The sequence below is a fragment of the Ostrea edulis genome, chromosome 5 (genome assembly GCF_947568905.1).
Source record: "Ostrea edulis chromosome 5, xbOstEdul1.1, whole genome shotgun sequence".
In the NCBI taxonomy this organism is placed as follows: domain Eukaryota; kingdom Metazoa; phylum Mollusca; class Bivalvia; order Ostreida; family Ostreidae; genus Ostrea; species Ostrea edulis.
In genome coordinates this window covers 29945237-29967352 of record NC_079168.1, presented here as the reverse complement: position 1 = coordinate 29967352, position 22116 = coordinate 29945237, and the positions used below count along the sequence as shown (strand labels likewise).

Here is a 22116-nt window from a genome sequence, read left to right as displayed (position 1 = left end):
CAGAAGGAAATTTAACATTAAGTTTTGGCTTCCTTAATTTTTTATTTTTCTTTATTTCATTTCATTTAGATTATTTTTACCCATTTTGCCCTTCTTTAAAGTTTTAGGTATTTCGGGTCTTGAGTGTGTTTCTCAAAATGGCAGACAGAGTCAGGAGTTGATGTTTTGTAAAATAAGCGACCTAGATACGGCGAACATAGAGAACTTTATTAAAGTATGAGGAAGTAAGTAGCGTATATTTCATGTGAAGTTGTAATTGATGAGTCCGAAATCTTCCACAGTAGTTTGAATTTCGCTACTGTCATAGGCGAGAATCCACCCGATGACCTGGACTGGGAAATGTCCTAGTAAAAACAAACACGTGAAATCGAGAGAATGGTGGTGTATATCTCTGATATTTCAAGAACCTGTGGCTTGCAATTTCGCATGCAAGTAGTTCAAACATCAATCTATTCAAGGAGACCGGCAAGTTATGTATATCACATCTAGTTTCTGAATTGTAGGCATTTGAAGCGAGTGGGTAGTTTTTTATGTAAGTCATCTAAAAAATTCACGGTACCAATTTTGACGCAGCAGATGCGCATTTTGACAAATAATGTTTCTTCAGTGATGCTCAAGCAAACATTCTGAAAATCCGTAATAACAATAAACATGTAAGAAATAAAAGGAAAAACAGAGTGTCAAAGATTTGAGTCGAATTCATCTAGGGACCAGAGCTATGCATGAGGGAGATAATCATTAATTTTGAAATGAATTTCTAAATTTCATCACAGCAATTAAATATGCATCCGTATTTTCAAGATAGTAACGAAATACTTAGCTACTGGGCTGTAGAGACCCTCAGGGACTAACAGTCAACCAGCAGAGGACTCGACCCAAGGATCATAATGTAAAACTTATACGGTACCAATTTTGATGCATCAGATGCGCATTTCGACAAATAATGTCTCTTCATTGATGCTCAAGCCAAAATTTTGTAAATCCGAAAGAACAGTAAACTTGTAAGAACTAAAAAGAAAGACAGAGTGCCAAACACTGGAATCAAATTCGTCTAAAAATCAGAGCTATATATATATATATATATATATATATATATATATATATCCAAAGTCTCTCTTTTGTAAGAATAATAAAAAAAACCATAAAAACACTTTTCGAAATATTTCAGCCATTTTACCAGCCTTCATCAGTCGTGTTTATTAAAATGCATAGCAACTAACGTTGAACAACGTATTATGACGTCACAATGTACATACATCTGAAAGGCAACGTCATGTATCAAAATTGCGTCAAAACATCTGAAAAATTGCGAGAACTACTGTAATAACCTTTTAAATCATACCTGTAAGTGGACTCTAATTGGTGTAAAGTAAATTCTTGCATATACATAAACATATATTTAAAAAAAAAAATTTTTTTTGAAATAGATAGTACACATATACATAATGTACTACACCCAAAAATGTTCATTAAGATAGTTTATAGACAGTAATGTTCCCTTTTGTTTATACCAACTGGTACATATGTATTAAGCTTTTTCTTCCATAGATTTTCTCTATTTTTCCGGTAAATATCGCTCTTGTACAGTTTTTCAATGCCTATTATGCTATAATCATCTATGGTGTGAAAATCGGAATAAAAATGAACAGCCACAGGTCCATTAGTTTCCCTTCTGATGAGTGATAAATTCAAGACATGTCTCTGATAATGGAAACAATTATCACATCAAAAATTATAATAATTGTAAATCTTGCAATGTAGTGTATGGAGTTTTTTGTAAAAAATGTAACAAGATTGTGTATGTGGGAGAAACTGGTGGGACTTTATATCCCACCAGTTTTGAAATGGTCTAACTCCCCTTAAATCAGAGACAATCTGTAGCTCTTCAGGTTGTGCATTCTTGAGTTTATGGGGGTTTTTTTTTACTTCTAATTATCACGTTGCTTGTTTCATCAAAATTTTCGCATATTTGCATAAGTCCATATAAGCTATTTGATTTCTTCACCATGAATCTTTGAATATTGAATGGACCAGAATGTTTGTAAAGATTTTTCAACCTTCGAATTATGTGCTCCATTTGGAGGTCTGCTAGGATATGCCCATCAATTTTACCTGTGGTATTGACAAAGAGTCCATAAAAGCTTTGATCTGCTTCTTGAAGACTGTATGTTGCTTGCTGATGACAGAAAAATCTCAGCATTTCTAATGCATACTTGCTTTTTGCATTCAAAGCTTTCAAAACCCTCATCATAAACTTAAAAATTGTGATCATTCTTTGTCTGTCTGGCACTTTACAAATATCTAGGAACTGAATGAACAGAAGGCCAAGTTGAAGTACAGTATGTGCGTAATGTTTAAGTCTATCATGGGATGTTTTTACTTCACTGGTTCTTGCAATACGTGTAACATTGGTAGTAACAGTTTCTCCATCTGGAAGATTTACTTCTAGTTGGGTAACATTTGAAGCATCCCTATATATTCTTTGATCACCAGAGGCATTGGTAGAAATGGCTAGCACATAATGATCAATCAATATGTCTAATTTGTTTTGAAGCCACATCTTTTGCTCTTAATCATCCATCTCTTCAGGAGGTACATTCTTCGTTAGAATATCCTCTGGCGCTTCCATCCCATAGAAATCACACAGCGCCTCAACAACGTAGCTTTTTAAAAATGAAATGAACAAATCTTTGTCATGGTCAAAGTGGTTTTTTTTACATCTTCATGTACAGTTTTTCTAGCCAGTTTTATTTGTGCGGCATTATATATGAATCTGGCGAAAATAAGATTTAGAAAATTAGAGTGAGGAAGTTCATTCCTGCATGCTATATTTCAAATGAAATGAGATATAGGTAATCAAACCTCTACTGGGGTGTAGCTCCTCCAGTGAGAAGGCCTTTGGCACCAGAAAACCTTTCACGGGTCCGTTGGTACCCTCCAATATGAACATTGTGAAAATCGTGCTCAGCAGCTGTAAAAAATTGAGATAAAGTGGACTCATAATTGTCTAAAATATAACTACATCTGCATATTTTTGTTCGTTTAAGGGCAGTGTTTGGAGGGGAACAACCAAGTTTTTCTGTTGCAGAGTGTCTGTGTAATCACCCCTTATGACATTTTGTGCGTTTTCATGTAGGAATTGTAAATTGGGACAAAATTCTTTTACAATGCGGCAGATGTGGATTCCATGATTATTTTTCAGGATTTTGTCACCCATGTTTGTGGGTTGGAAAGCTTTCATGGGGAGGTCTTTAGCTTGGTCTTGTGGTTGGGCATTAAGCTCTGAAAATATATTGCTCTGCGTAATAATTGCAGATGCGAACCACTTGAGCATGTGGGTATGATGATTCAGACACTCGTGCTTGATACTAAAATGTCTATTAATATTGTCCCCCAATTAATCTTATTTTTCCACCTTCTCGGACAAAATCAATAATCTCATCATGATTATGCTTTCCAACCTCATCCACTATCCGACCTGCTCCTGTATATGATGTTGAAACTCCCATTATCTGTAGTCTGTCAAACACCTGTAAAATAAGTTTGCAAGATTGTTCATTCTTGAGAACGTCTTTTTATGTGTAGATAAAATACATCTTTCCAAACATTTGGTTCTTTTTTAACACATGGCTAAAAAGAAGTTTGAGGCCAAAAATATTTAACTTGTATGCCCCCTTCCCTTGAGAAAGGGGGGTATTACACTGCACTGGTCTGTCACTTAATATACTTGTTGTCCATTTTATATCTTTTGAGCCCAATGCTTGCGAGGCAATGATTACCTACAAAAAGCATATGAACTCTAATGATTTAGAGGTCACAAGGTAAAAGGCAAGGGCTCAGTTAAAGAAAAACTAGTTGATGTAAGTGATTTTAACCACGCCAATCAATTGTCTAAAAATATGTACTTCTATTAGGACTTTAGATCCATGTCAAAAACGAAACATTATTAACAGTTAAGTATCATCAAATCAAAGTTCTGCATATTCGGTAAAACAAATCAATAAGCATTTGTACGTGTATAATTATTCATATATGAAGCAAATACACACCCGTGAATCGATTTCAGTGAAAGAAAAGGTTTGTAAAATGTTATGGTGTTCAAAAATTAATATTTTCTGTGTGCCCGAGAAATTCTCGGTTCTCAAGATGGCGTCGGCTGCTGCCTGATCCCTATAATAGATGCAGAGGGGTCTCGGGAACCTGACTACATATTTGGTGCATTGAAATTCAGGCTCAGAGAATCAATTTGAAAGGTCCTTTGTGCGAATTGCGCTCTTTATTAAAATGTGGAAAGAAGACATAGAAAGGAGCTTTTATCTACTGAGATGGAGACTTCCATCAATCGACTTCGGAAAACCAGGTAGGTAGCTGAAATTTGTATGTAAACAAGCACTTACTATTAGAAAGGAGAGTTACTCACTGTAATAAAGACTTTTGACAGTCTGATACATGTATAAATGTCGAACGTTAGTTCCTTTCAGAGGACGTGTTAACATAGGGTTGGTATTATATTGTGGATTGGTATAAGTACATTGTATGATTGATTAATCTGAGTTTACTCATACATTTTCTGTCCATTTCCACTACCGTTCTGTATTACTATTATCTTACATATACAGTGGCTGATCTGGAAAGGTGTTGCTCCCTACTTTTGTTGAATATTTTTAACAAAATGTAAGTTAATATATTATGTGTCATTATCTCCTCTGGGGACAAGAAAGGTGCATTTGAAACTCTGTGAAAATTTTCTAGATCCGCCTCTGCATTCTATATAGTGCAAGTACAAGCGAAACAATGGATTAATAACTGGCTTACCTTTTAGTCGTATTGTGAAAAAATGTAAATATTCATCATCATATAATATCATCGCATCTTCCATTTCTATTAACAGGTTCTTTTTTCAATAGCCATCACAAACTAAAATATTGAAAAATGAAGGGAGTGGAGCTGCTTAGCATTTCAAGGAGGTAACTTTCGAATTTGATATTCTATATGTAATGAAAAGTAAATATTTGTTGTAGTTAGAGGTATATGGACTATGAATATCGGCTTAGGTAATTCAGTGGTTAGAGCACCTGACTAGTAATGCAGAGGTCCCAGGTTTGATTCCTGATTCGTTCATACATAGAGGTCCCAGGTTTGATTCCTGGTTCGTTCATACATTTTATTTCCTCTTTTCCTTTATTACATTTAAGTCCAATGTCTTGGTATAATGAAGGTAAACATTACAAAATAACCATTAGTTTTTATTTTGTAATTTAGCAAGTTAAGGGACAAGATGAAAAGCTCAATGTCTGATTGAAAAGGGGGGGGGGGGTAAAAACTCCCACAAGTTTCGGTCACTCATCCAATATTCTATTTATCATAATACATGAATAATTGCAGTACTTCAGCAGGAAGAAAGTGAGCAGGACTGAAGTGACTCATTGGAAATTTGGAAATAACATTTATTACATTTTAATGAACATTTAAAATAAGAATTAGAAAATGTATATAGTCTTATTTAGTACTATTGCGTTATTGCATGATAATCGATTTGGGTCAACATGAAAACTGAATTATTTTTTTGAATTAGACATTGAACTTTTGATGTTGCCCAGGCTAACAATGCGTCATATTTATATGTATGCATCTAATATACCAGTATATATATGTAATATTACTCCAAAGTTTTATTTCAGTTCAACTGAGATTTGATTTACAAGAGTAACTTGGAATAAGAGAACCTTATAATAAAGGAGGACAGGGACATGGTTAAAATACTCTTTGTTTTAACGATTAGAAGCTATCAAAAATAATTCAATACAAATCAATCATCTGAATATAACTTGAAGATTTGTTGCAATGCACATGGGTTGTGTACATGTTTAATATTAAAGTTATGAACATACGATTGTCACCATTTTTATTTTCCATACATGTACACATAAGAAATCTAAAGTAACTAATCAATTACATCCTCTAAAGTAATCTATTGCAATCGATTAGAGGGCAAAATTGACTGTACTCAATTAGTAATCAATTACACAAAATTCCTTTAAGTTGTTGATTATTGATCGATTACATTTTTGAGTAATTGTGACTGGTCGCAGTAGCTCAGTGGTAAAGTGTTTGTCTCGTAACCGGAAGGTGGTGAATTTGAGCCCCGCTCGTGGCCATTTCAAACCTAAGATGTAAACATAGGTAGTGATTGCTCCTTTGCCAAATGTTCAAGATTTTGAAGTGAGAATCACGGGTCTTTCGGATATGACCTTTAACAAACTGGTTCCATGTTGGGGCGGGCGTTGGCATGTTGAAGAACCCTCATTACTACGTCATAAATGATGCCAAGCGATGAAGAAGATGATGAGGGCTTCTTGACATACCGATATTCATAGGAAAGCAATTCCGTTAAAACATACATAGAAATTTGTCTGGCAAGAAGAAATAGACTCGTCTAAACAAGAACGGGAGATCTATAAAAGAGAAACCCAAGGCTGCAGATGAATTCTTTTGGATATTTAGATGAGATTTTCACTGGGACTTGGACAATAAGCCTATTTTCTGTATAAGTACATATCGCAATATTTGTACCATGCTCCATTTTATATTAATCTGATTTTGAAATTTACGAAAGCGTTTTGTTTTATTACAAATACAAATTTATCGTATCAACTATGTAAAAAAATATATTGTTTTTAAATAGGATATTGGAACAAATCAAAATTTAATATAGTGATTGTGTTTGAAATATGTGACTGTTCTTTAAACATTTATTCACTATCTTGAATAATTGGTCTGAAATTATTACTACAGGAACTTTTGTAAATCTTTTCATCTTAAATTTGATGTTTTTATCGCATTAATCTTCAAATGAAAATACTGAAAAATGATAATTTTGATTACAGGCAATTTTCTTTGTGAATTGACAATTTGAAAAAAGAGTAATGTGACAAGGACTTAATTGTATTTTAGTTTGCCCTTATACAAGTATATGTATGTTGTACTTAATAATAGTTGAATAAATATTTTTATATGTACTAGAACATATCTTTGTTAGCTTACTTTGAATAAAAAAAGCTCATTGCAATCTCATTTTTTTTCATTTTTGATTAATCTTAATTTGATAAGTTGAATGAAAGATGACAAATGATCAATTTTACTTCTCAGTAATGATCAAATTTACTTTCAAGTAATGTCAATTAAAAATAATTAAAGATGAAATTTACTTCTAAGTAAAGCCAGTTAGGAATATTAAAGATGTGCAATGATGCACTTTACAGTCCAGTAAAGTCATTAGAAGTTTACTTTATGACAAGTAAAGGTGAAATTTCAGGACTTCATCTATCTGCTTTACTTGATTAAATACTAACTTTAATGAACCTTAAGACTGATTCTATGTAACTATCAAAATTCAGTGGCCACGGTATGTCACAGATTTTTATGAAACTTTGTGTGTAACAATATTATGATAGATATAAAACAAAAAGGACATGCAAAGGTTTGACTTAGCAACGGTTGCCATGGAAACCGATCCTCTAACAACAGCTGGACAAGATATGCACATATATGTTATATTTTGAATAATCAAAAATTAAACGCTATTGTTTATAAAAACAACAATTGTAAAAATTATTTTGAGCTAGGTTCTAGCTTTTAGAAAAATTTTTGTATTTATTTAATCCTTGAAAACAATAGAAATAATTATTTTTATGATGTATAAGGGTTTGATATATGTAATTTTTAGAGAGGGATAAAATATATTTGCCCAGTCATTTGGTGTAAACTCACATGCTAGTAAAATGTATTGAATCTTACTTTAAAAAAGTACAGAAACACATTTGTGGAGAAACCAAAGGTAAACACATAAACCAGTAGTTTCATCTGGTGCACAAACCAAAATACACCAGAAAGAGTTATTGCCCTTTGTAACACTCTCTTGTATTGGAGATATGAACAGCCTTCATTTGTTTTCAGTATGGCAGGAGGTGGAAATTGAGTTTTTATTCAATTTGTTCTTCAGAAGTTTATCAATATCAGATGCTCTTTGTTCACTTAATTCACTACCACGATCTTTATCTTCAATTGTGCGAAAGGATTCCGGTTTATTTCATGGAATACAAATCCGTTTGATCTTTGCCATAGTCACCGGACTCTTGCATCCAATCGTCTACGTATTCGTAGAAAAAGTAAATGTTGTGGAATTTAACGCTTTATTGCATCACATCCGACTAAAAAAATGACCAGGGAAACAGAAGGCTGACAGACATATCCATAGAAAATATGAAAAAAGCCCTGCCTGTTGCCGTGTTGGAACTTGTATTGACGTAAGTATTCTATTTGATTTAGAATCCAAATTCTAAAGTAAAGGCTGAATAAAATGTATCAGAAAATTTGGCTTTATAGTAAACATATGAGAACCCCAATTTATTTTATACTGCCGGCCAGGCTAGTCAGCTATAGGGGTATACATGTAGACTGAACATTGTAAGTAGTCCTGTCATTTACTGCATGGGTGTACAATATAGAATACTAGTTAAGTATGCCCCCAACCTAACATTCACTCAGGGAGTTTCCTATCACATTTACACAGAGTTCAGGATCTGTAAAAATTGGGGAATACTTATAAAATCATGTTTCATGTGGAAATTTTCAAAAGGACTAGGCTTAATTTATGTAATCCTAAGTGATGACCTCTCTCTCTCTCTCTCTCTCTCTCTCTCTCTCTCTCTCTCTCTCTCTGACTGTCAAGTTTACAATGAAAACAAACATGTGAATGCCTGTGTGCATTCTAGATAAAGATTGTTAAAATCATATATATTGGTGAGCCAGGCTACTTTCAAGTTTGTTTACCTGTGGTAACCCCCACTAATATGTGACGGTTCTAATCTACAGAAGAAATCACACAAATACTATTATGATTTAACGTTTTCTCATCTCTGTAATTATGAACTTTAGGACACTTGATTTGGAAAAATTAAATGATGAAAAATTGATGATTTTGAATTGGGTCCTGTAACTGGACCCTCAAATTTTAATACATGTAGGTCCTGTCAACTGAAGTAAATCAAAAAATATTGAATGTAAATTGTAAATATTCAAATACTTTTGAATTCTTACTTTTTCATTCAATAATCACATATTTTGGCCAAAGTACATGACCACTATTTTATGTAATTAATGTGTGCTTTTCTGTGTTTCAGCTGTATGAGCATCATACTGTGCAAATCACCTAAAGATGGAGTTGACCAAGTTGCTGACTTTTAGGAGGTAAATATTCAGCATTAATGCATACACATTGAATACATAATTTGAAATTCAAATTTGAATCCCAGTATTATAAATCCTAAAACAAATTAATAGATGTGGGGAATGTGGTACATTGGGTTTAGTTTCTTGGTTATAGAGCCTGCATGGAAACTGAATTATCTAGAATAATCACAGGAGACCATCCATTTTTTATGCGACATGATGACTTGAAACGTTTTCATCACAACTTCCTAAAAACTTTTATTACTTCACTTAATTAGCATACTCAAAAAGACTAGTTCTTTTGTTGTCAATGACGCACATATATCAGGGCTTGAAGCTAACTTTTTATGTCACCAGTCCAGCTGGAATGATGGGGTATAATTTCAACCAGTCCGCAGAAGAATTTACCAGTCCAACAGGGTTTTCCAGAAATAATTAAACATATTTCGTTAATGTTATCAAAATGAAATTTAACTCAATATGCCTCAGACAATATTGTAACACTTAAATGTGGGATTTATATTTACGAATCAGATTCGTCTGATATCTTCAGATCGAAGCATGCCAAATGTGTGTATAAAATTTCAAAAGTATATTTTCCAAAATGATGCTTTAGAAAATTAACCAGTCCCATCGGACTGACAAAAACAAATGTCAGTCAGTCCGCCAGACTTTTAACTAGTCACAGACTGACGGGCATATGTTAATTTCGAGTCCTGTATATATGTACACATGTGTATGAGCTCAGTATCTTTTGTAAAAATGATTAATTCTAATTAGGTCAATGTTGAGAATCACTCAAGTGACCTACATGTTGCTATTTGTGTGCGTCAGTCATCATAAGACGTTAATTGAACATTAATATTTTTTCTTGATAACCACCCTTCCAATTCTTTTCAAATTTCTTTTAAGCATCTTTGGGACAAGGGGAATTAACATAGATTGTAAATCTAAGGACTCTGGATTGACGGTACTTTTAAAAATGCTCTATACCAAAATTGAGAATTTTGTTTTAGAACCAGGGTTTGATTTCTTCAATTTTATGGAGAAAACTTTTTCAGATATACACTTCGTTAAATTGTAGAGTTGGGGAAGGGGGGGGGTTATAAGTGTATTTGACATTTATTTGTGTCCAAATTATGCAATTAATACTGAGGATTTCAGTAGTAGTCTGTTTTTAAAACAACAGACACCTAGAATTAAGAGCACAATGAAAGCATACATGTGATGAGGGGGGGGGGGGGGGGGGTGACTTCATAATAATGCCTGAAAATTCTTAACAAGTAAATTTTAACAAAAATTTTACACTAGAGATGCCAATTCAAGATAATTAACATGCTTTGTTTATTGGCATCTGGTGTACATTTAGCAACAAGTAGTGTTGTTCATTGTGAAACGATAAATTGATAATGTACATGTATGCGTTGGTTGTGTTTTAGGCATATCTTATTGCATGTTTTGTTGTGTTTGGTTGTCGAAAATATTGATAGAAATTAATAATGAAGAATTGCTAATATACTAAGGACATCATGATTCTGATCTAAAGAAATTGAGGACTAGTTAATATTTACATACTTTGTTACATCATGACCATACATTGCTTGCAAGAAAAACACACATGGGCCACATACATGTAATCAGTGACTAAGACATTTTGTTCAGTTATACTGTTTTCAAGTCATTACACTTAATTCTTAGAAAAATTCCTTAACTGGCAATTGATTGCAATCAGAAATTGCAAATGTTCTATTTATTCCTTACTTGACACCATCGAATGACTGTAATGTGATGCGCGCTCCCTGTAATTAGGGGGAAATAACTCGTATAGCATTGTGAAAAATGTAGCTCATTGATTATTCATATACATTTGAAATATTTTATGGTTATACAAGATTTTTTACAATAACTATTGAAAAAGACTCGAACACAATTTATGTTCATGTTTTGCATAAATCTTATTAAATCATTGACTCCGCAAAATATTATGACATCACAGGAGGGTGGAACTACCTTAAATAAAGCTGAATGCTTATGAAGGAAAAACAGAAAGGGGTACCAAAATTGCGAATTTCGAAAACACAGGGTTGTGAATGTGGGTCCAAAAGAGTCATGTAGTGTATAACATGGATTTTGTAGCCCTTAGAGCTATAGTGATACTTTGAATTTTTTTAAATTTGATTAATACTCAGGTAACCAATAAGGTTTGTGGACATCTTGTTAATTTATGAGTATTAACACTATTAATAGCTCTTCAATACAGCATAAACACATGTATACAAACTGTATCAAAACATAACATCCTTTAGGCCAATTCAACTTAATTAGTAAGATTATCATCCTGGGTCACCAAAAAGTATGGGGCAGACTGTGGGAAGATTTTATTTTTTAATTTTTATTTTCTGAGAAATATATTGATGACAAACGAGTTTTTGTCAACAGAAGTGCATAATTTAATGCCAGATATATAAATCTATGTTATTTCACAGATGATTTTTGAGGGGCGGGTGGGCGGGCATGATAATCTATCAACTAAGTAATTAATTAAGTGGTAAAATTACTATTCTAGCATCATGAATGATCTTGTACATGTAAATTTAGTTTAATCAAATTGAATTAGGTGTGTACTGTATGAAAATGTGAAAAATTAGATGAACTTTTCAATATTTGTTCAACACATTTTTTAGAACTTGAAGAGCAGAAGATGCATTCCATGACTCTTATGTGATATAGAAGACAAAGAAGAGCTCTTGAGAATGGAAAAAAAACTGCGAGTTTTACAGTCAATGAACACACCTCACGACACAAGTCCATCCTGATTCAGTAAACTATTCTTCTAAGGAAACACCATGACTTAGTTAAGATCAAGTTTTGGTGTCAGAAGACTAATGTAACTAAAACATTGCAAAATTAACCTGCAAGTGTCTTATGTGAGCCTACTGAATAAGGATTCATTACTGAACAGTTGAAGGAAAATCACTATTATAATGATTTTTAAAAAAAGATGATTGTGTTGTTTGGATAACATTGTGATCCATGTTTGTTGAATAAACAACTTTGCAAAAATGAGTTGTTCTGTGTTAATATTATAAATTTACTAATTACTGGTATGTCAACATAGATTACAGTAACACTGAACAAACTTCAATAAATTTTAAAGTTTCATGCAGTTTCTGCAGTAGAAAATGACACCTATTGATTTTCTGGTCCAAAGGTCACCAGGTGCAATACAATACTCTGTACAATTGATGTCTGACCAGTTTCTTCAGAACCCTTTGATTGATAGTGATATTTCATACAGGCGTTGGTCACTGGTAGTATATGACCCCCATTGATTTTCAGGTCAAAAGATTAAAAATGGCAGGGGCCTCCGTGGCCGAGTGGTTGGAGCATAGCGTTCAAAATGACACGGCCTCAGTCGGCACGGGTTCGAATCCCGCTCGCGCTGGTATTAAGTGAGAAAGTTTCCCAATTTACTTTCGGAAGGTCGGTGGTCTCTTCCCAGGTACATTGTATCTGGGTTCTCACTTTCACCAATAAACACTGGGCACCACCAGAAAACTGAAAAAAAATTTAGTGTGGCGGAAACTATCAATAAATCAATCAATTAAAAATGACTAGGTGCAATGTAGCTAGTACTCTATGCAATGGTGTCTCCCCAATATCTTGGGCCTATTGTTCAATTATGATATTTCATATGTTGGTTGGTTATGAATAGTAGATGACCCTAATGATTTCCAGGTCAAAGGTCAACAAATACAAGGCAGTACAATGAACAATTTATTGGTATCTACCCAATATCTTGAGAAGACTTTTTATAGTTATTGATAATAGTTTACATGACAATACAGTACATGTAATATAGCTCGTTTATGGAAATGATTGCAAAATCTACTTGGTGTTTGGGGGGGGGGGGGGGGGGGGGGGTCCTACTGGATTACAGTTTATGTTTACATGGTTTTTTTTAATCACTCTAACTAATTTTTATTAATATGTTAAACTTCTCCATGTTTATTTTTGAAATATCAATTGCTCATATTGTTCATTTTAACTGAAAATGGTGTAGGTTGTATTATTTGTCATTAGTATGAATTTTTGGCAAAATGCCCAAATCTACAGTTTTCGTACTACAATAGATCAATTGTACTACATTTCACCATTAATCTTTTTATATAAATTAGGAGTCTTTGATATGGACACCCTTTGATGACAGTTGATTATGCTGTATGTATTTTCCAAATTATCTAAATTCATCAACGAAATCCAACAAAAAATCCCATTTTGGCAAAATGCCCAAATCTACAGTTTTCATGCTACAATAGATCTATTGCACTACGTTTCACCATTAATCTTTTTATATACATTAAGAGTCTTTGATATGGACATCCTTTGATGACAGTTGATTATGCTGTATGTATTTTCCAAATTATCTAAATTCATCAACGAAATCCAACAAAAAATCCCGTTTTGGCAAAATGCCCAAATCTACAGTTTTTGTACTACAATAGATCTATTGCACTACGTTTCACCATTAATCTTTTTATATACATTAAGAGTCTTTGATATGGACATCCTTTGATGACAGTTGATTATGCTGTATGTATTTTCCAAATTATCTAAATTCATCAATGAAATCCAACAAAAAATCCTGTTTTGGCAAAATGCCCAAATCTACAGTTTTCATGCTACTACAGATCAATTGCACTACGTTTCACCATTAATCTTTTTATATATATTAAGAGTCTTTGATATGGACATCCTTTGATGGCAGTTGATTATGCTGTATGTATTTTCCAAATTATCTAAATTCATCAATGAAATCCAACAAAAAATCACTTTTTGGCAAAGTGCCAAATTATAATACATTGGTACAGCGGTCAGTAACACACTCTTTACCATAGGTGGATATAGATATCATAAATAAGGAGGGAATTTTATGGGGAATCGAGATTTATGGAGAAAATTAGCTGTCTTTTTCAATTTTTTATATACCACAAGGACAAAACATGGACAAAACGGGCTGAATTTTGCAGTTCAATTAGCCCTCATAGACTGCTGTCGGTTTCCATGGCAACGGATGGTAGAAATTCGGTGGTGGGGTTGAAATTATGTAAGATGGTGCAAGTAAAGTTAATACTGTGAAAATCAAAGAAATCTGTGACATTGAGTGGCCAGACCCTATCTGATTTCTTTGATTTTTACATAGAATTGATCTTAAAGTCCCTGAAATGTCATATTTACATTGAAGTGAAGTTAAGACAATGTGGGACATTACATTACCTTTAAGTCAAATTAAGGTTAATGTTTACCAACTTTGGCTTAAATCAGTAAAGTTATTCAAAGGCAATGTAAATATTAAATTCACATTGCCTTTACTTGCTTTGTAAAGGATATTGTACCGTCACAAAAATAAAGGCACCAAGTACTTTTGGTAAGTAAATTATATGTAATCAAACTCTACATTTATTAAGTAAAAAAAGTATGTGTCATTAGTGGGGGTCTTTATCATTACAAAAGTACATAGATTTCTTTCTTTCTTAGTAAAAAGATGTTTTCATTTACACAGCATAAATTATCCCAAGTAGCAATTTCTCATAATTAAATTTTGTAACTCTGTAGGCCATTAGAATTAGAAAAAACCCTGAGTATTTTTGTTTTGTTTTGTTTCCTTGGGTTGTACATACATGTAGTTAATATTCAGCAAAATGTAGGGGCGGATCCAGGAATTGCGGTTACGGTGAACGCCACTTTATGAAACAGGGGGTATGGGGGCCGCCTTGAGGCCACAGTGGGTTCAGGGTGAAGCCCTGGTGGGGGCCCAGGGACGAAATCCCCGGAAGCTCCTGTACCTTATAGATTTTATAGGGCTTGAATTATGTCTCCTATTTAAGTCATTTGTACTATTTTCTAAAATTTTTGATAAGATGAAATCAGTAAAATTACGCATATTTTAAGGGTTTTTTGGAAAAATATTTAATTTGGCATTTATTTCTCCCGGAGTGAAAGAAATTATTGTTTCTTTTATTGTATAGTACATTTTTCTAAACAAGCTACCAAGATTTACCTTAAATTTAAAACTTTTAAGGGGCGATTTTTGGTCTTTCAATCTAGGTACATATATTTACAATGACAGCCACCACTTCAGGAGAATGTAGCACAATGCCAGGCGGAATTAGTGGGGAGTAAATCCATGATACGCTCCCCTCTTCCCAGGATAGGTTGTCCTAATTACACTGACAATGCAGGCAGGCAAAGGAACACGAGCTTTTCCCCGCTAATTATCCTCATCACTATACAGACTGTCGATATCCAATGTAGCACATTTGTCTACAAAAAGAACAAGAATTGTGACATAGCTACGTGCATATGCTAGTGAAATAAAATTGTTTATTTTTTTAATGCATAATCTTTTTTCTTGCAGCTGTACATTTTGTGGCTATGCGTTCTAACTGAGCTACGAGTTCTTGGGATTTAATCACCTGTAAATTTAACTGATGTAATTATTTATAAATAGTTATTTAGGATGTGGGTCTTTTATGTAAAACTTATACGGTATCAATTTTGATGCACCAGATGCGCATTTCGACAAATTATGTCTCTTCAGTGATGCTCAACCGAAATGTTTGAAATCCGAAATAACAATGAAGTTTTAGAGCTATTATAAGGAAAAACAGTGTGCCAAAAAAGTGGAATCAAATTCGTCTAAGGATAAGAGCTATGCGTGAGGGAGATAATTATGTACTCAGAAGTTTTAATGTAACTAATCAGAGCTTGCAAGAATTTTCCCCCGGGGTTCTAACTTATAGCTAAAGAAATATTCCCCTCCCAATGAATATCTATAATGAAAAGCATTTTCTTTGAAGTATCATACTAACCTTAAGGGGATATGGACACGATTTGAGATGAACATTTTCAAATTATTTTTCCATTTTTAAAGTATAGAATGCTTTAATAAGTTATTTCTAATGGTTAGGAAAATTTGAATGTCAGTTGTCGAGATACATGGGAAATATAGAGCTCACAATTCTTTCTTATGTAAATAAGGCTCGTGTCATGTGTTTGTTTACATAGGTTAAACGTATTTGTAAAAGTTTCGTTTAAAGCAGATTTTTCAAATTACAAGTTAATTCTGAACACCATTAAAAAGTTTAAAGTGTTTGACACATCTCATTTTGTTTTAAACATCATATTTTCTAGTAAGCAATCTACATGTATATGTAAACAAAAACATGACACGAGCCTTGTTCACATATCAAAGAATTGCAAGGGCTGTGTCTCACTTGTAACTCAACAACTGATATTGAAATTTCGGTTTACGATTAGAAAAACTTCATTTAAGTATTGCAAATATTAGACATGGAAAAATAAAATTTGAAATTTGAAACTTTTTCAGCTGAAATTCTGTCCATGTCCCTTTACCCTTTGACCCCAAAATAAAAAAAATCGAACTTGAAATGGTTAAGCTAGTGTATCAAACCTTCCTCGGCAAGTGAAAATTACTTAAGTGTATTGATACTGTAATACCCCCATCCTGAATGAAATTCTTTCCAGAATTTGGTTTAGGTTTATCTATATTCAATTGTTCTGCATCCACTACAACAGTCAGTAGTGTACATATAAAGCTGTTGAATGACAACATACCGCTATCTAAATGAAGTATGGATGAAAATTGTTTCATCGCCCACCAATACATATCAAAATAGTATCCATTACTTTGTAACTGAAAGATATCAATCATTCCGATATGCTTTACTTTCAGAATATGTTATATTTAGGTTCTGACCTCATTACTTGATGCACAAATTATCACTGCTATGACTTGTTGAATTTCCTGACAACAGATAGACTTCTGTTGGTATTGAAGAACAATGGCCGCAAGTGCATCTGGTTTAGTCAAAACATGCAAGATCTATAACATTTGACTTTCCCTTTACTGAAAAACTAATGCCTTCACGTCATAAGTATCAGTTCTTAATGTATTGGGAGCTCAATATTCACTCCTTCATATGCGCACCATCAGGGGTAAGGCCTTCGAAGCCATTATCGTGTTTTATTTTTAGAAACAGTCTTATTTGCCATGTCTCTTTCTCATTTGATTGATGTGCAAACAAACTATTAAAACTATATGTATTGTAATTCTTTATTTGATAGCAAAAACGTATCGATAGATTATAATGAACTAACCAGTTATTCAATAACTTATTATTTCCAACTCGCTCTTCCTGGGTTGTAGGACTGTTTTGAGGTGAACAATTTTGGTCAAGGTCAGCCCCGGCTCGAAAAGGTATGGTAGTGTCTCCAATTCGAAATCAGAACCTTCAATTATTCTGAATCCGATGAAATAACTCTAAAAGCACTGCATAAACTACTGTTGGTCTCTATATCTTTCATACTACCCACCATATGTGATCCCAGTTTGACATCACAGCTGAATAGCCTCGTTTTCCGTTGATTCTCTATTTCCTTGATTGTATTTTGAAAGCAGGTAAAAATATCCACTTCACAATACGATCGATAGGCATTTCTGCTATGTTACTCTACATTACCTTTTTATACCTGGAATATTGTATCTTGATATGTAATGTTGATGATATAGCTAAAAACGAGGACCTCAAATCACTAATTCTAAAATACAAAGAACCTCGGTCATTCACTTGGGGACAGAATTTCACTTCTATTCTGAATTCTGACGAAGATTATGCCAGACGATGTCTAAATATGAAAACAATGAACATGATACATTGTCAGAATGGAATAAAAGTATGCTTACTCTCCCTATGCACCTGATCCCACCTCTGGTGTGCCCAGGGATCCGTGTTTATCCACCTATCAAATTTGTGTTACTTATAGGAGTTCTGAATGAGCTTGATCACTATTCGTTATCTTCACTTTTCATGAGAGGAATATTAATATCCTGTATTAGACACATCAAAATAAAAGTACGTACCATTAATCCATCTGTGTTCAGTAAACCAGAAGTGATAGAAGAATTAGATAGGTTCCAGCTAACAAAACTTGTAACAACATTGTCTTTGTTTGTAAGGCGCATTATTACAACTGTATTTTAAACGAATTTGGCATTACGTCCACTTTTGGTAATGATACATATACCCCAACTGCCCTTTCAAAAGATAAAAATTTTCAAAACCATGCTGCCGTTCTAGACACATTTAATGTCCTAGTCAATGATTCGGTTGAATATCAGTTACCGTACCTATACTGAATTCCTAAATTTCATAAACACCCTTACAAAGATACATTACTGGATTGAGTAAGTGTTCTTGCTAGTCTCTATCGTTGCTCCGCACGAAAGTATTAAAAGCTCTCAAGGAGAAAATTCAAACGTACTGTTCAACTACATGTGCCAGAAGTGGTGTATTGGTTGATTTTATCTTGCTTAAGGAAGTTAGCTCCTGAGCTTTTGAGTACAACTGCGCAGGATGCTACAACTAAGTATTCACTGGTTCAATACTGATCCCATTGGTGCAAAGATATTGCACATCTCTTGCTGAACCCTATCCAGTTGAAACATTTTGTGTCAATTGAAATTTTGAAAGGGTTTGACAGGGACTATATTTTGTGGCGGAAGTTACAGTTTCTGTTCCATCCAATGAATCGTCTATTTTTATACCCCTATACGTGTATTTCAGTTTTATAATTTATGATACAGGTAGTTGAGACTTGGAACTAGTTCAAATGTTGTAATTTATTAACTTGTTTGATATATTTTTCCAAACAGAAGGCCAATTATTTAAAAAGTTTTAATTAATTTACTCGAAATTTTGTATAAAAATTCAGTATTTTCGCCAATAATTCAAAAATGTCTCTAATCCCCACTTTTGTAAGTCGCATTTTAAATTGGAAGACCAGACCTTGAAAATTATCTAACATTTTAGAAAATGACATTACTCCTAATACGTCCTTTTAAACTCTCAATTTTGATATCATAAAGTTTTTCGTATATTAAGTGCAAAAAGGTCATTATTTATTTCCTTTACTAGTATTAATTTCTCTTTTCATTTGTAGTGTTAAAGAACATGATCATGTATCTATTTTATGTAATGATTGATTTGTGTTGCTTATGTTGTGTTGACACTAACAGAAAAATCAAGTTTAATTGAATAAATTTTAAGTGCAAAAAAGTCATGTTTAGAACACTATAGCTCAATAACAAGCACTGCAACCCCATTTTTCTCTTTAATTTCCTAATTCTCCTTCAATTTAGAAATAAAAAATACACTTCCCAAAAAATTGACATTACTCCAAATGTCAGGTGCGAGCCTCTTTAACGCCTCGCTCAAGAATTTTCACTCATATGGAAAAGAAACCAAGACCGTTGAAGGGCTTCAAATTTAGGTCTATGCTCGGCGCTTACTGCCATTGAGCAGTGGGGGTTCTTTAGTGTGCCACACCTACTGTAAAACGGGACATCTGTTTTCAAGGTCATCTCCGAGGACCGTGACATTCACATCTGATGCTGAGTGCTCGCGATGAAACTGTCACTTCTTGTTTTAACGACTTAGGTCTGGCGCGGCCGGGATTCGAATCCCGGCCTTCTGCATGTGGGGCGAACGCTCTAACCTCTTGGTCACCGCTGCAGTCGCCAAAAGTGGTGTAAATCAAATGTGGATTATAAAAAGTTTTAAAGACCACTTAGTAAACTTGAAATCTCAGAAGTTTTCTCAAATCAACAACATCAAAACGTATGACTTTTCAACACTTTACACAACCATTCCTCACGGTATCTAAAAGACTATGTTTTTTGATATTATATATAGTTGATTCTTCAATAAAAATGGAAAACGGAAATTATATTCATATCTAGTGATCAGTCATCCAAAATATTACTTTGTTAAACACCACTCTGATTTCACGCGCTACAAGTACTCTGAAATCGAAATAAAAAATATGCTGGAGTTTCTCATTGACAATATCGTCGAAGTTGTTGGTTATCAGGTCTTCCAACAGTCTGTTGGAATTTCCATGGGCATAAATTGTGTTGCTTTGTTAGCTGACCTGGTTTTTTTTATATTCTTATGAAGTAGATGCTATTCAAGAATTTCTACATGAGAAGAAAAGATGTCTTGCTTTGGCCTCCAATGCGATATTTAGATATATCGACCATGATTTATCTATTAACAATAATAAATTTCATTCATATGTCGATCGATATATCTCAGTGAACTCGAAATAAAAGACACCACTGAGTCCTCTACTTGTGCTTCATACTTTCATATTTTATTGAATATTGGCAAACTAACAACTCAACTTTATGATAAACGTTTACTGATCAAGACATAGGGCTCACGACGGGTATGACTGGTTGACAGAGAATGCTTCCTCTTCCTAGCCACCTGATCCCATTTCTGGTATATCCAGGGGTCAGGGTTTGCTTAACTCTCGATTTTGTATTGCATATGGGAATGAAGAGATTGATCACTGTTCGTTATCTTCACATTTAATTCAGAGTTGGCAGAGTACATATGTTTTAGGGACTACAACATTCTCGTTTCTAGTCATCAATTCGCAAATTCTCTGTTCATCACAATGATCTTATTTACAAATACAGCCTGTCAGTAGGTCGAAGGCTGTCTTACGTGTTTCTTGCTAATTGTTAGGTCGTTCCCTGTATACTAATTTTGACTGCGGATTACTCCCGTTTACCTGACCAAGAGAAGGGGCTCACGGCGAGTGTGACTGGGCAACGTGGATCCTTACTCCTCCTAGGCACCTAAGCTCACATCTGATGTGTCCGGGGATCTGTGTATTGCCTATTTTTAATGTTACATCCTTTATCGGATTTTTTTTAAATTGACCACTGTTCTTTATCTTCACTTTTCATCAACAGTATGATTACCATTAACTTGATAGTTAATTGTTATTGAATTCTTCCATTTAGAATGCTTGGGCTTTAACAAAACCATAAAAACCCACTCTGTAAATGCGCGGTACTATTCTATTGTAATTTTGACGTCACATCTGCTTATATAAATCGGTGATTGTAACACCATATTCTCAGTAATGATGATAGATAAAACACTTCGTCTGATACATAAAATGTAAACAACTGTGCACTTCTAGAATTAGACGTGAATAAAATGTGCCCTTCTTAAGCCGTTCCGCGGTAAAGTCGACCTAACTTACAATAAATAATTGTCTCAAGATTAAATAAAACTTGTATCTATTTAAAACATTAAATGAAAGTTTATACAAAAGTAGCTATAGAAAATGAAAGCTTGATAGTGATCACCAGAGTAGATATTAACGATGTAATGATATTTAGTATTGTAAACAAAAGAGGATAAATCGCATCAGTTCTATAAAAAGGTTGTTCAACTCTAATATAATTCACTACTAGCTCTAAAAGCTAATCAATTATACTTATGTAGTTAGTATCTTAGTATTTTTAACGTAACTCGTATTTACTGAAAGTGGAAAATGGAATTCTAAAAAAAGGAAAAGAGTGGAATTTTTTCTATACACAAGTCTATAATATTTGTATAAAATATTTACTATATAAAATACCATTCAGAAAGAAGCACTCAAAATTTTCCGACAAATTACAAAATAGATAGCAGAATTTGAAAGAATTCTAAACATTTTAGCTTGTGGTACGTAAGTTTGTACGAACGCAAAAACTGCAATTAACTTCCGATTGCACCACAGATTAGTAATTTATATTTGATATGCAGTATCTCTATAATGAATTGAATTTGTCGATAAACGCTATTATTTGAATTGATGAAAACTTTGTACCAAAGATCTGATAACGCTACATACACACAATTAGTATCAGGACTGGTGTCCCCTCGTCATCATTTCTTATCATCGTACTTTACTCTCACTGGATTAGTATACATTCACGACCGTACAATCCAGATACTAAAA

The 22116-nt window shown here is 33.6% G+C and overlaps 1 long non-coding RNA gene across 1 annotated transcript; it reads left to right on the top strand.

The window, feature by feature from the left end:
• The first annotated feature begins 7369 nt into the window (after positions 1 to 7369).
• Positions 7370 to 12294, top strand: LOC130054806 (uncharacterized). The gene is made up of 3 exons (XR_008803147.1): positions 7370 to 8306; positions 9183 to 9249; positions 11916 to 12294. It is a non-coding gene; the product is annotated as an uncharacterized LOC130054806 (long non-coding RNA).
• The last annotated feature ends 9822 nt before the right edge of the window (positions 12295 to 22116 follow it).